This window comes from Ictalurus furcatus, chromosome 26 (assembly GCF_023375685.1).
Source record: "Ictalurus furcatus strain D&B chromosome 26, Billie_1.0, whole genome shotgun sequence".
In the NCBI taxonomy this organism is placed as follows: domain Eukaryota; kingdom Metazoa; phylum Chordata; class Actinopteri; order Siluriformes; family Ictaluridae; genus Ictalurus; species Ictalurus furcatus.
Window position 1 is genome coordinate 6,312,604 of NC_071280.1, and position 16,665 is coordinate 6,329,268.

The window sequence follows — 16,665 nt, forward strand, 5'->3', positions numbered from 1 at the left end:
ATACTGGGCTTGGATACTCTTCCAGGAACATGAGGGAAGGAAGTGGCCAGTCAAATATAATAGAGTGCTTCACCCTACAGATCATGTCTAATTATAATTTGATTAAAGTCGAGCTTCTTGGCTTGTAGTGAGCAATTAACAAAAAAAAAAAATTCTGGACGTTTTAGTATTAGTCAAGAAATTGAAAAAAAATATATATGAATGTGATGTGCTATATCAGCTGACCAATAAGCCAGGTGAGAAGAAAGACTCACTACAGTTGCTGCTGCCCAAGGCTTTAAAGTCAGAAGTGTTAACTGCACTCCGTGACAATCAAGGATGTGAACGGACAACATACAGTCTGTGAAAAAGTATTTGCCCCATCCTGATTTCTTCTTTTTGCATATCTCATACTAAATAGTTTTAGCTCTTCAAACAAAATACAACATAAAACAAAGGCAACCTGACTAAACACACAAGTTTTTATTTTTTTAATTGAATATTTAAAAAAAAAGTTATTCAGCACCTATCACCAATGTGAAAAATTAATTGCCATCTTAAATTTAAAATCTGGTTGTGCCACCTTTAACAGCAAAAATTGCAACCAACTGCATCCAATAACTGGAGTTATTCAGACGAGCCTTAACGTTCTTCTGGGTTAGCAGTGGTTTTTGCCTCACCATTCTTCCATGGATGTCTTTTTTGCCCAGTGTCTTTCTGATAGTGGAGTCATGAACAATGAACTTTGTTAATGCAAGGGTGGCCTGTAGGTCCTTTGATGCTGTCCTTGGCTCTTTTGTGACTTCCTGGATGAGTAGTTGATGTGCTCTTGGAGGAATTTTGAAAGGTCGGCCACTTTTAGGAAGGTTCACTAGCTCTCACTGTGGTCTATTGGAGTCCCAGAGCCTTTGAAATAGCTTTGCAACCATTCCCAGACTGATGTATTTCACTCACCTTCTTCCTCATCATTTCTGGAAATTCTTCCAATTTTGGCATAGTGTGTTACTGGATAAGACCTTTTAACCAGCTTCATGATGTTGAAAAAGTTCTATTTAATTGTTGATTTGATTGAACAGGGTTTGCAATAATCAGGCCTGGTTGCATTTAGTCCAGCTAAACTGTATTTTGGGTTTACTCAGGTTGCCTCTGTTTTTAGCCTTTTTCATAGATTTTGTTTTAATTTCTGAAACCATTTAGTATGATATACACACAAAAACAGAAGAAATCAAGATGGGGCAAATACATTTTCACAGCACTGTACCTGGATCAGCAGAGATACTATTGGCCCCAAATAAGAGATATTGATCAGTGGTGTCAACAATGTTCCTGTTGTGTGATGGCAAAGGCAGTGCAACCCAAAGTGAGGATATTCCCAGGCAGCTCGCTGGCACTAGAGATTGCCGCAATCGATTTTACTATGCTTGAAGGGGCAACTGATGTTTGCAAAAATGTTCTAGTGGTCACAGGTGTTTTCTTAACGTTTTCACAATATACACAATCTGTCCCATAGAGGGCCAAGGTAATGAAAGAAATTACCATAGGACGGAATAGTGAATAGTCCAGGGACAGGCAGCTATTCTTCCTGGGGATGTTCCAAATTACCCTGGGAGTTCTACAGAAATATGTGAGCAGCCATGGCAACACTCTAGCAGTGGAAAGGAGGAAGATGAATCTAGCAGATGATTGTGCAACTTCAGACCCCAGGGTATGTTCACAAAGTCAAGGGTCAGAGTTGTTGCTTTCACCCCTTAAATCCCCATAATCATCACCCAGCAAGCAACTGAATCCTCATAATCTTCCTAGCCCAGGAGTCCCTCAGGATGGGTCATTGGGGGCTGCAGTTCACCTGACACTTAACATAGTGTAGTACTATTTTTTTAGACCATGGCAAAATTTTTAAGGTGTATATAATCGGGACATTCCAAAGTGAGGGTAGATGTAGCTGGCAGCTCGTAGTTTCAGTAGAGGGGAATTTTATTTTGATGGTTGGGTTGTCAAGACAGTAGCTACCAGGATACGTATAGTCTCACAATACACCATCAAAGTGTTGTTTGGTCTTGTTTCTATCGGCTGGCAACTCATGGGGAGCTCTGAATCAAGACTTTGTTTATTCTCCAAGACTAAATTATTCACCTGCATCTTTAGATTGACTCTTGTTTGAAAAAATTAAGATTATACTTTGACTTATTCCAGAATGGATTTTGAATGCTGAAGAAACTATGTGGCACACCGCACAACACATAAACTGTTAGTAAAGTTCTCTCCGGACTGATAACTTCAAGAAATACTGATTAATTTTTTTTGTTTGTTTTTGTTTTTTTGTTGTTTTTTTTTGTTTTTTTTTTACAGGAATATATTTACGTATATGTATATATATATGTTGAATCACCTTGACTTTAGTGTAGGGCGTGAGATAACTAAAAGGGGAAGAAAAACAAATCTCTCGCCCGCGCTCTCTCCCTCTCTCGCTCCTACGACCTTCTTGATTGCCCCTGGTCCCATGCCCCTCCTGCTCCTGTATTTCCCCCAGTCTCTTGTCTTTTTGCTTGTGCACCCTCGGCAGTGACCCTGGCCTCGGGGTGCTAGTGCTGGGGGGAATCTCCCCGTGCTCCGGCCACCCCGGAGTGCGGGTCCAGTTTTTCATATACTCCTGTAGTTCCCTGTCCCTCTCCTTGTTGCCTACCTGTGGGAGGTCCAGCCGTGGGCTTTCGCTCTCGACCGGGGTTCTATCCTCGTATTCGGCAGCTCCTTCTTCCATTTTGATAGGTTCTCCATCCTCCCGCATGCGATGCCTCATTCTTTGGTATCCGGTGAATGTTCCCTGTATGTCCACCTCAGTTTCCTTCCATTCATCTTCTCTGTCTTCCAGGTCTTGCATCATGTAGAGCCCGGCAGGTGGGGCACTTCCGACAGGCCTCGCTGGAGGATGGTACTGAGGGTTATATGAGGGCGGGGCCTCGGCCCATTCCTTCTGAACGGCCTCTTTTATCTTTTTTCCTAGGCTTGCTTCCTTTTCTTCTTTCTTCCGTATCACCGCCTCTGCTCGTTCTCTCTGCCGTCTATCCTTCTCCTTCTCCTCTTTCCCTGCCTCCACAAACCAGTCCACTATCTTCTCTGTCTTCACATATTTCTCCCTCAATCTCACGCCTTTTTCCTGTTGATTCCATACAGCTAATCTCTCTTTCATTATCTGGCATAGCTGTTCATCAAAAGTACCTTCCTCGGGCCATTTCCACTCACCACTAGTCTTCTCACTCCATTTTTTACAATAATGCCTAATGTCCTTCTCATCTGTACAGTGTTTGCTTATCACCCTCTCTATCGGTCTCATCTTTTTCTTACATTCAGCCATAACTCTGGCCGTGTCTCATACCTCTCAGCCCTTAGAGTCTGTTGTACATGCCCCTTAAATCCACTAAGTTATCCCTCACAGCCAAATGTTTTCCTCCTACCTTGTCCTGCTGTTCCAGCCTGCTTAGCCTATCTCGTACCGATTTATGCCCGCTTTTCCCTTCCGTCCGTACTCGGCCCAGCCAGCCTCCCTAGGGACTCACATACACTCAGAGTACATACATTCAATCAATTTATTTATGACGATTAATTAATTAAGTAAATGCTTCAATTAATCTTATAAATCTTAAGTTTAACTGTTTCACACAGCTTCACACAACGGCCAGTCCGGCAATTCTTACATGTTTACAATATTCTTAGACATAATATTTACCTATTCAATATTACCCAATTTTGGGTAATTAAACAAAAATTAAATTGTATTATTATCTGTCATTTAACTGAACAACACCTTCATAATTTATGGAATATAAAGGAAAGGTCCCAATGGACTGACTCACTGATTTCTCAACAATTTTGTTATATATTACTGGTCTAGAAGTTCTTATTCACACAATGGGCAGTCTGACAGATGCCTAAAATATTTACAATGTTCTTGCATGCTCCCCCAATTTTTAAAACACTCACACAGCAGTTATTGATACCAATAAAATTATAATACACACAGCCACACCCAACTCACAGAAAGTCCGTACCAGATTCAAAACATTAAAACAAATTTTAAAAAAATCTCACACTGTTCTATGTTACTCAGCTCAATCTGAAGTGCGCACACACACACATTATTCTTCTTTTCCTTTTTTCCTTTCCACACAGACGGCAGGCCTGCTTGCGCAGATAAGAACAGATAGGAACACACACATACACCCCTTTCTATCAACAACGCCGGCAAGCTCACATACACACATTGTATTCCACATTATTACACTTATTTATGTTACTACATGAAGTTTTCAAAGTATAAAGCACCTCCATACCAGCTCCGTATGCATGAAGCTTACAGTCATACAAATTAAATCCAACTTTCCCCCGAAAAATTTGTTCTTTTCTCTAAATCTTATCCAACTTATCCAACACACATATCTCTTTATGTATGGAGCTCATGTTCAGAGCACTAATAAATACATTTTTCCCTGTCTCCAAAACTTACACGCTCTCACACCGCACTCATATTACAAGCACATATATTATAAGCACACACATTTGTTAGTACACATTCCATTCATACACCGGGCACGCTGTATAGCACGACCCGGACCTGGGCCCCAGGATTTATTTCCCCTCTCTATCCAGCCCTGGAATCTAATCTATCTATCTATCTTTTTATCTATCTTTTTCCAGCGGTATTAGGGGTCCCCACCAATGCAGCCGCCACTAGTCTGCTAGTCTAGTCTAGTAGCCGGTATCTGGGGTCTGAGGCCTCATTTTCCACCTGCTTCCTATCCCAGCCCTGGAGTATTTCTCTATTTCTCTTCTCTTTTTTCTACCTTTTTCCTACCTTTTTTCCCTTCCTCCAGCGGTATTGCAGGACTTTCACTCACACAACACATATACCATTTCCTTACACAGTCTTATGAACCTTATACAATTACAAAAAGATCTTCTACAATCTACACTTCTCTTACCTCTTCTCACTCACTCAAGGTTCTTTTGGAGACCCACTTAGTCTTTCTTCCCACCCCGGGGCTTCCCAATCGTAACAACAGACCACTAAAACAGAGCTTTGAAATAACAGGCGTCTGCAATGCCTTTTTCCTATACGGCCTGTCTGTTGCTTAGAGAGCGAAGTCCCACGGGAGAGATTCCAGACATATAGATCTTAGCCCAGTCCCATCTGGGGTGCCAAATGTTGGCTCAAATTTAGCCTATTACCCAAAAACATTTAAAATTCAACTTAGAAGCCAATACTCACATCTACCTCTGAGCCCAGTTGGAGATAGAAAAAAATACACCAGCCGTGAGTGAGAAGAAGCAAGGGTCCAGCTTTATTGTTCCGTTCCACCACACGAGATCCACACCGATGAGAATTCTCAGAGGTGATCCCAATACCCTGAGCTTAAGCTCCAGTATTTATACTGTACTTACACACTAAATAACCCATATGTTTCAAGAAGACTACGATCTCACTACCAATAGGGTTAAAAAAGAGCTCATTTACCTTACTCTTATGTTCCAGAAAAGGGCTATTTCACTTACACATAGAATTGAAACCAGGGGTTTTAATTTACACATAAAATCAGAACCCAGGCATTTCTAATAACCCAGAAAATAAAAACCCAGAGTTTTGAATTACACAGAGAATCAGAAACCAGAGTTTTGAATTACACAGAGAATCAGAAACCAGAGTTTTGAATTACCCAGAGAATCGAAACCAGAGAATTTGAATAACCCGTAAAATAGAAAGTGGACAAGACTAAACAATCTAGAGTGACCTTGGTCTTATTGTTATCTCGCGGGGGGGCAGCTTGACTCAGCCACCCTTATAAATGGCTCCTCATGGTTCTTTCTTAAATTTAAGGCCTTCCTTGCGAGCCTGCATTTCTAGTTTATAATTTATTTTCATATTAGCTCTATATCTCTATTTTATATATAGTTATACTGCTTGAAAACACGGTTTACTGTACTTCCTACTTCATAATATCATTATATTACCCTTCTACTGTCCCACATATCCTATTATTCTGGTTTTTATAAAGAGTATATATATTATTATTATAAGATATTACCCTTAAAATATCTTAATATTCCTTTTTATTATTCTTATAAAGTTATTGTAGTAAGTGTGTGAGAGGGAGAGTGTGTGTGTGTGTGTGTGTTATGTCTACTTGCCCGCCCTTGACTGTACGAGCGTGTGTGTGTGTGTGTGTGTATTAGCACTCCTCAGCTCAGCTCGTATATCTCTTTTTGACTTTTTTGACTACTACTGCTCTTAAAGATCTTTAAAGTGTAATTCCAATTTGTCAATGTCCGCCTAATCCCGCTTCTATGTGTCTAGGTGCCCGTCGTCAGTCCTTCCTCTCCCCTTTGCTGGATGCTATGTCTCCCTTATGTTTATTTTATGACATTTTTTATCCACAACACTGACTGTGCCAGGAGTAATCATACTTGAGTTTAAATTCTACTCACGCTTCAGGGCTTGAGTTCCCACATGTAGTGCTGGTAGTGTTGTTTTGCAATCTACATACTGGTAGACCTATGTTCTACTTCTATTAGCATTCAAAAAATAATTTAATACTAGGCTATTTAAGTGGATATTGTGTTTTGCAGTTGGTGTAATTTCCATTGGGGTATATCATGCAAAGTTGAGGCTAGTAGCATACTGGTATGTAAAGTTTATTGCTAGTATTTAAAGTATTTTGTACATTAATAGTCAAAAGCCTAAAGTATGTTTTTAGAGCAGGTATTTTCAATCCTCGGCACATTTTGTATGTCTCTTTTAATTAAACACACCTGATTCAAATCATTATCTTGTTAGAAGAGAGATTCATGAACTGAGCTGAGTGTGTCAGATATGAGAGTCATGCAAAATGTGCCAAGCTGTGGGTCCCCAGGACCAGGATCGACAACCACTATTTTAGAGTAAGGTTGAGGACTCCAGTATCAAGCTGTATAACATTGCTGCTGCTATTGTGAAGGTACAAATCCACTTGTGTCCATTTTAAGCATATTATCTATGCAAAGCCATTCTCTGTTGATTAATTATGTGTCTGTTGTAGGGGTTAAATATAAAGGATTAATTACTTAGCCCACTGCTCTCCTATAACCAAAGACAGAAATAGGTGCAGCCGAAGGTTAAATGCATGTTTTAGTTTACAATATAAATATCTTATTCCAATATATTTATTTAATTATCTGACTCCAATTAATAATAACTGTTAACTTGTTTATCTGACTCCATAGAATAATTGTTATGATACTTGTTGGAGACAAGCGCGGATGGACAGGTTTAGAGTGCGTAGATCAGACGGAAGATGAATCATGGAAAATAGATGAAGGTCAGGCGATCAGGCGAACAATCCAAACTAGGCAAGGCAGGGAATTGTAAACTAGAAACAGGCAGTATATCCGATAACCAGGAAAATCCAGAATACAGACAACAGCTTGGAAAATGACAGAGTTACGACAGCTGAGCATTTACTTCGCGAGGCACTGAAGTTAACAAGGCCTTATATAACCTATGATGAAGCACAGGTGTTCACACTCAGTACTCCGGCGAACTTGAGCACGTGCATGGCTGGGAAGTGTAGTTCTCATGGGCCATGTTTGTAGGCGGCACCGCATTCTGGGAACTGCAGTTGCGAGTTCGCCACAACGTGACCGAGCCCCCCCCCAAAAGGCTCACTCCGGGAGCCGAATCCTTCCGAGGCCTCCCTCTCCTCTGGGGTCTCGGTTTATCTGGATGAGCAGCATGGAAGTCTCTGTGCAAGTTTGAGTCCAGAATGTCCTGGAATGGGATCCAGCACTGCTCCTCTGGGCCATACCCCTCCCAGTCCACCAGATACTTTGTCTCCGAACCTCTGAGATAGAATGGCCCCCACCCCCGCCTCAGAGGCATCAATCTCCACGACGAACGGTCTGGAGGGATCCGGGTGTCTAAGGATGGGGTGAAGGCCCGCTTAAGCTTATTCAGAGCCTCCTGGGCGTTTGGGGTCCAAAGGAGTCGCCTGGGCTTACCACGCAGGAGGGACATCAGGGGTTGTGCTATTTTACTGAAGTCTTGAATGAACCGTCAGTAAAAGTTTGTGAAACCAAGGAACCATTGCAACTCCCTGACGGTGCGGGGAGTGGGCCATTCCATCACCGCTTGAATTTTGCGCTGGTCCATGGCGACCCCCTTCTGACTAATGATATACCCTTGGAATGAAATCGTGTGTTGGTGGAACTCCCACTTCTTGGCCTTTACATAAAGCTGATGTTGCAGCAGGCGGCGCAACGCTTGCCAGACATGATTAATGTGCTCTTCCAGGGATGTCGAATATACTAGGATATCGTCAATGTATGCGATGACGCTCTTCCCCAGCATGTCCCTCAGGATGTCGTTGATTAAGTTCTGGAACACTGAGGGGGCGTTAGCGAGCCCATACGGCATGACCGAGTACTCATAGTGCCCGGAGGTGGTACTAAAGGCTGTCTTCCACTCATCCCCCTCCCTGATGCGGACCAGGTTGTATGCGCTACGTAGGTCTAGCTTCGTGAAAATACTTGCAGACCTTAGCTGTTCAAGGGCTGCAGGAACTAGTGTCAGAGGATACTGGTACTTAACTGTCACCTGGTTGAGGCCCCGGTAATCAATACATGGTCAAAGGCCCCCTCCTTTCTTTTCTACAAAGAAGAATCCGGCGGATGCAGGGGACGTGGAGGGTCGAATCTAACCTTGTTGGAGGGCCTCCTGAATGCACTCTTCCATGGCTCGATGTTCAGCTTGGGACAGAGGGTACGCACGACCCCGAGGTGGGCTGGCTCCAGGTAGGAGGTCTATGGCGCAGTCATAGGGTCGGTGTGGTGGTAAACCGCTTGCTCTTTCCTTGCTGAACACCTCGCAAAGGTCATGATATTCGGGAGGGACCGCAACAGGAACATGAGACATAGGACTCTCCACTGTCGTGGTGGCCACAGGGACCACGGGGCCCCTCAAGCAGTTGTGCAGACAGTACAGGGACCATTAGGTAACTTGTTTGTCTGTCCAAGAGACCTGGGGGGTTGTGATGCTCTAGCTAAGGTAGGCCGAGAATGACGGGGTGCCTGGTAGAGACCGTGATGTACAAGACGATGGTTTCATGGTGGAGAGCACTAACTTGTAGGTTTATTGGCAGCGTGCAGTGGTATATGACTCCCCCTCCTATGGGGGACCCGTCTATGGTGTGTGATTGGATTGAACTCACCCTGTGGCTGTCCGCGCCCCCCTCATCCGAATGTGGCGTCTTATGGGGCACTGGTGAATGACGTGGGTGCCCTTGCCGCAATAGAAGCACCGTGACTCGCGAAGACGCCTCTCCCTCTCCTCCTTGCGGATCCGGGTACGACCGAGCTGCATGGGTTCAGCTGGTGGGGCTGGTTCTGGTGGTAGAGGACTACACAGTGCGGGACGGTTTGTATGGCGCAGACGGTCCAACCGTATTGCCAGGTTTATGAGGTCATCGAGGGTAAGCTGCTCGCCCCGACATGCCAACTCTCAAGCTAACTCAGGGTTTAGCCCCTGACGGAACACGGTCTTCAGTGCCGGCTCATTCCACCCACTCCATGCAGCGATGGTGCGGCACTCCAGAGTGTAGTCTACCGCATCACGTGAGCCTTGCGACATCTTCAGGAGTTCCTGGCCGGTCTCCCAGCCATCAGGAGAATGATCAAGTTGGAAGCTCCTGTTGGAATACTCCTGTTGGGAGCAGGAGAAGAGGTCCTGTTGGAAGCAGGAGAGGAGGTCCGCTAACGAGGGTCTGGTACCGCCTCCTCGCTCCCACTCCGCCATAGCCCATGTCAGGGTGCGGCTGGTGAGTAACTCCATGAAGTGAGTAAGCTTCGGCATATCCGGGTGGCTCTCGAAGAACAACGTGCACTGTAGCAGGAAGCCCTTGCATCGTTCCGGCTCTCCAGCATATGTCTCCGGTGTAGGCAGTGGTGGGTGGTGCACAACCGGCATAGCTCGAGTGTGCACAACTGGTGTGGCCGGAATACACGCAGCCAGCGCTGCTTGGGCATACGCGGGGGAAAACGACAGAGGAGGCGTGTAAGTAGCAGGAGTCACGGTCGGAAGCACGGAGGAGTTTAGGCGTGACACTTGCTCATTCAAACAGGTTATCTGAGCCTGCTGTACAGCTATCGCGTGGTTTTGCTCCAGGATGCAGTGTTGCCACTCTGGGGCGTCTGCTGCCTCCATAGTCGGCGAAGTAATCTGTTACGATACTTGTTGGAGACAAGCACGGATTGACAGGTTTAGTGTGTGTAGATCAGACGGAAGATGAATAGACGAAGGTCAGGCAATCAGGCAAACAATCCAAACTAGGCAAGCCAGGGAATCGTAAACTAGAAACAGGCAGTATATCCGATAACCAGGACAATCCAGAATACAGACAATGACAGAGTTACAACAGCTGAGCATTTACTTCGTGAGGCGCTGAAGTTAACAAGGCCTTTTATAACCTATGATGAAGCACAGGTGTTTGCACTCAGTACTCCGGCGAACTTGAGCACGTGCATGGCTGGGAAGTGTAGTTCTCATGGGCCATGTTTGTAGGCGGTACCACATTCTGGGAACTGCAGTTGCGAGTTCGCCGCGATGTGATAATAATCTTCTAGTTAGTGCTAGAAGTATAAAATCTCAGTATTCTAATAGTACTTACTCTAAAGCAGCTTCAAGCAAAGTTTTCATTAAAATGACGTTCCTATGCCAGAGGCTTTTATATAAAGTAGCTTCTTTATTAAACCATTATGTTGTTGTTAGCTCAGAGGTTTCTATCAATGTGCAAGCCTAGGCCTTTCCTATTTTACTTGTCAGAGGTTCTGTGTCACAATTTCCCCTCGAGCTAGCACTGTAGCATGCAGTATGCTCGGAAACCCGAAGCACAAGCTCTAAGTGAGTGCACGTTTTTTTGGTTTTCAGTGACACTGACTTTGTTTACTTTTGACATGTGCATTTGTTGAGGTTTATGTCCTGTCTCCGCCCCTGTATTGTCATTGGTTGTTTCCTGTATGTGTCATCATTAGTCTCAGCTATTTTGTGTTTCACCCCTGATTACGTTTGTTATTTAAAACCCTCGTGTATCTTGTACGGCGCAAAGTATTACTTGAGTTTCTGTATACCAAGCATTTGTTTCTTGATTCATGTGTTACTGTTTTGATCTTGTTCTCGCCCTCATTCTCGATTGTTGTTTTGCCATATGCCAATCGCCTGACCTATTGCCAGTTTATGACCTCGTCTGTGTTTCACAATTTGGATTTGTCTGCCTGTTTCTTATATAATAAAGCTCTTATCTGCATTTGCATCCATCCTACCTCCATTACATTTAATAAAGTGACATTCTGTTTAAACTTGCATGTATAAGCCTTTTCATTTAGCTTGTCAAAGGTAGATTTCAAATGTGTCTAATGTACTAAAACTTTAGCTTAGGAAACTATTTGTAGTAGCCATACAAATCATGTAAATCATGTACTCTTAATCATACTTTCTTTCAGAAGAACTACTGAGTATGTCGAGATAGAAGAGCAAATGAATTTATTACAAAAATCATAAATGAAGTTGTACATAAAATAGAAACAAATGCAACTTACAAAGTTATAGTCAGCGTCACGGACATAGAATGCATGATGGAAAAGCATTTGATAGCAAAAAGCCCCTCTGATGGTACAAGGTAGCCTCTGATGATACAGTCATGTACAGTCATTGAAATGTACAGTAACCAGGATACCAAATGGAAAAGAAACTGTATGTTTTACGGCAGGATGGACCCTCAGCTGATTAGCTCACCCTAAGGAACTGTATGTTAATTAACCCCTAAAGACCTAGATCGATTTTTGGGAACTCTGATTCTCCTGTATTTTTTTTTTCTAACCTATTCTAGAAGTTAGCATCAAATCATCTATCATTCTAAACAGGAGAACTTTATTTTTCAATGTAGCTCATTTAAAGTCCCAATTAAAACATTTTTGTCTGAGAATGGATGAATTGTCCAGAATTTTTAGAAAAATGCCAGAAACAATTTGCTAGGGTTTATTTGAAATTTATTTATTTATTTATTTATTTATTTATTTATTTATTTATTTTTACTGTGAACTCAAACAAAACCTCCTGAAGTTTGGGATTTTTTTTAGAACGTTAAACCTGGATGGTTTAGCCTTTCAAATGAACGGACTTAGCAGCAACAGCTGTTCCTGTTTGGCTCAGAGGAACAAACTGCATGGGTTTCCTTGACCCATGTGATAGCGTAACCATGATGTAACTACATTCACTATGGAGGATCTGAATGTCCAGCTGAGACATGTGATACCACTGAAAAGCTGAGAATCAATTTACAGGACTTTTTAAAGCATGCAGATTGGATCAAAAGTTATTAAACATTTTAGAACAACAGTTATTTTTAGCCACAGGTGGTGGTTTCGGTCTTTGAGGGTTAAGTTCCTAAGAATGAGTGGAAGCAAAAAATCTCCCATGTTAGTCCCATGACTAATATGTGGGTGTAGGGCTGTGTGTGGTGGTGTGGTGTGGGGGGGGGGGCAAGAAAACACATTGCAACATATACTGTAAATGTTGTTACCTAAACCTGTATAATATTTATAATGTCACCACATTGTTCACCATCATATATGGACTAAATTAATATCAAACATGCCCTGAGGAATATTGTAATTAAACATAGTTTGGATGACCAGTTTAAGTTCACATGGTCTAACAAAGTGTATGCATTTCAGACCAAGCTAAACCTACATTGATAATAGCGACTGTTTTTTCTTGCCTCTATTTTTTTTTTTCAAGGTGTATTCCAAAGTGTTAGCAGTATAGCAGTCTGGGTGTCCAATCCCTTTGAAAGTGTATAATTGTGCAAATGTCATGGTTATTAACTTTTTAACTTGAAGAAAAGTGGGTGTCCATCACCAGTCTAGACCTGGCTTTGGCCACATAGGTCTGAAAACTTGCATTTTCTTGTGTTTGCTGTAGAATAATTGGGTCTTTTGCTTTCAGGTTTGAGTGTATGTATTTTGGTGTAATGGGGGTGTATATTTCCTGTGACCAGTGGTGTAAGTATTTTGTGATGCGGTAGCTTAAGCTGGGTTGTGAGTGCATGTGTTAGAAACACTTTATTTGCCCCAGCTACATCATTGTCTTATGGTCTTTGGCATTGCCCGTGCTATAGAGCCATTTTATTGACACTTCATGTTCTAGTGCTAATTGTACTGATTTTTAATAGTCTTTATAAATTCAGCATCAAAATAAAGTATATAATAAATAGTTTGGAAATTTCCATTTTATAGAAAGTGGTCAAGCCTGTTGTAGTGGCCAACTTTTCTGGCTTAACTTATTTTACTGTACCAGTCTTGATCTGTTTCTTTGTGCCTCATTTGCAAAACATTAATTTCTCACTGCAGCAGGGTCTTCTGTTTAAATTAGGGACATTGCATACAGTGCAACAGGAAGGTTAAAGTTTTTCTCCACATTAGAATTTGTTTATATTAGTTAATCTGTTTAGTTTATGTCATGAAAAGTACATACCATTAAAGACAATTTCATATCCTTTATTGTAGACAGTCTTTTTTGCTTACAATTACCTCAGCAAAAGGCTGAGAAAACTGCATAAAAGCTTAGTGATAAGCTTGCCCTGCATGTGCTTATGAGGTGTCCTAGATAAGGTCCTGTGTCTCAAACCTGAGAACACTTGATTTTGCAGTGTGTTAAAAGGGTCAATCTGCCGAACATTCCCTACCATGTTTTGAACATACCTTGTGATACAGTGATATTTGAACAACACAATGGCTATTTAGTCATATAACTAAATAACTAAGCTATTCATCTGCACAATGATTGTTAATACATTGAGTTTTGGGCCACAGGGTTAGAGGCCATTACCACTGGGCAAGATGCCCAATGCAATCATGACAGGCCATTATTCAAGGAGTGTTTCATCCTTATTGACTTTACTGGTGGCTGCCTGATGTTCATAGAAACACGACTATATTCATAACTAGCATGACTAAAGATGAATGAATAGTTATTATTAGGCTGCAGATTTTAAGGACACAGTCCACTACCAATTCATATTTTATGTTTTCAGGTATCTATTTGCCCTGCAAATAAAACAGGATTTGTCAAATGGAAGCCTCACGTGTAATGACAACAGTGCTGCGCTTTTGGTCTCTCATATATTGCAGGGTAAGTCCTTTTCTCTCACAGGCCAAATCCATAAACATGGCCTAGAACCTCCTTGCACTAAATCATGTTTTGGGCTATAGAGGATAACTTGGAGCATAATACAGTCCTTTTATGATAATACTGTGCATTATCATCCAACATATTGATTGTATAATGTATATACAATATATTTGATAAATTATCAGTTATTGACTCTTTTCATACAGTCTCCTCCGAAATAATAGGAATGGCAAGGCCAGTTCTTTTTTTTGTAGACTGGAGACATTTGGGTTTGAGATCAAAAGAGGAATATGAGAAGAGAGTTTACTATTTCAGCTTTTGTTTCCTGGTATTTATATATATAGATGTGTTAAGCAACACAGAACATAGCACGTTTTATCCGACCACCCAATTTGTAGGCAAGCAAAAATATTGGAAAATGTGACTGACATGTGTTTCTTGTTACCCAGGTGTGTCCTGTTAGATTGATTGTTTAAGCAATAAATAGCTCTGAACATCCACTCTAGGGTTTAGCCTTCAGTTTCTCCAGTGAAGACTGTATTTGTTAAACTTTTATTTGTTATGTTTAAAAAAACATAAGCCAACATGAAGATCAGAGAGCTGTCTATAGGAGAAAAGCAAGCCATTTTGAAGCTGAGAAAAGAAGGAAAATCAATAATTGCCATGGCATAAACAGTGGGCATAGCCAGTTCAACAATTTGGAATGTCCTGAAAATGAAAGAAACCTGAAGTGGAAGTGTGATGGTGTGGATCTCCATCCGCTTTGCTGCTTCAGGACCTGGGCAACTTGCAATAATTGAGGGAAACATAAATTCTGCTCTCTACCAGAAAATCCCAAAGGAGAATGTCCAGTCTTCATTCTGTAAGTTGAAACTCAAGTGCAACTGCAGCGACAAATCATAAAAAGCATAGGAGTAAGTCCTAGTCCTAGAAGTAAGTGAAAGACTGATCACCAGTTATTGGAAGCGTTTGGTTGCAGTTATTGCTGCTAAAAGGGGCACAACCAGATTTGAAGTTTAATGGGGCAATTAGTTTTTCACATTGGTAATAGGTGTTGGATAAATGTTCTGCTTCAATTGATATGGACACAGAGGGGATCCAAATACAGAAGGCAGACACCGGGATCCAAGGTGAAAATGGGTTTTATTAAAGAACATGAGAGTGTGTGAGAGAGGTGAGTTTAATAGAGTGCTCAAAGTCAAGATTTGAACTCTGGTCTGCAGCATGAGGGTTGGATGCTGAGCCAACGCATCAAGCAAGAGCAGGCTTAAGTGTTGTCGAGGCTGGGGCTTGAACTCGGGTTGGCTTGTAAAAGCCAAGGGCAGAGCTGGTGAGCATGAGGAGGGGCTGGGTATAGCCAAGCATGAGCAGACAGGCAGTGTGAGTAGTGGACCTGGAACACGAGGAGAGAAAACACACGATGAACACAGGACAATGCAAAGAGGAAAAACATTCACAATAACGGAAAGAAAACATGAGTAGGGCTGGAAGTATACTGCACTGGAAACTGGAACAATCTGGCGATGAGTGGCTGAAGAACCGGGGTTTATACTGTATACCCTGCTGATTGATGAGCTGATGAGGAGCAGGTGAGTCAGGGGGCTGATATGAACAGGCTTGAGCTGGGAGACATGAAAGGTAGGGTGGATGCACAGGGATCTAGGGAGCTTGAGCTTAATTATGGAAGGATTGATAATGCTCTCAATGGTGAAGGGGCCTAGGTTTCTGAGAGTTTCTTGGCTTCCCTCTTCAGTACGATGATAACCCAGGGAACACTCAAAGGGGGACCTGCCGGTGGCGTTGCTGGTCAGGAGGTTGTGGGCATATTCAACCCAGGGTAAGTGGGTGCTCCAGGTGGCGGGCTTATCAGCCTTAATACATCACATTGCAACTTCCAAATCCTGATTGGCCTGCTCCACCTGGCCATTGGTCTAGGGGTGAAACCCAGAAGACAAACTTGCTGAAGCCCCGAGAGCATTACAGAATGCCTTCCCCACTTGGGAAAGGAACTGCAGTCCACAGTCAGAGACAATGTCCTGGGGATGCCGTGCAGTTGGAAGACTTGGCCGATGAGGAGGTCAATGGTTTCACAGGCAGTGGGGAGCTTGGGGTGGGCTACAAAATGTACGACCTTGGAAAATCAGTCAGCTATGGTCAGGATGACGGTGTTACCTTGGGAGGGGGTAGACCGCTGACAAACTCCAAGGCCATGTGTGAACAGGGGCGGCTGGGAACAGGCAGGGGTCACAGAAGGCGGGTGGAAGGAATGCTGAGAAAGCACTGCACCCACACCCAAGTTGAAGGTGTCCACCTCTACGATGAATTGCCTTGAGGGATCAGGTTGGATGAGCATGGGGGCAGAGGTGAGCAGCCCCTTGAGCATGGTGAAGGCAGCCTCTGCCTCGGGGGTCTATACGAAAGAAGTGGAGGTGGAGGTGAGCTGGGTGAAGAGTGCCGCTACCTGGCTGTTATCCCTG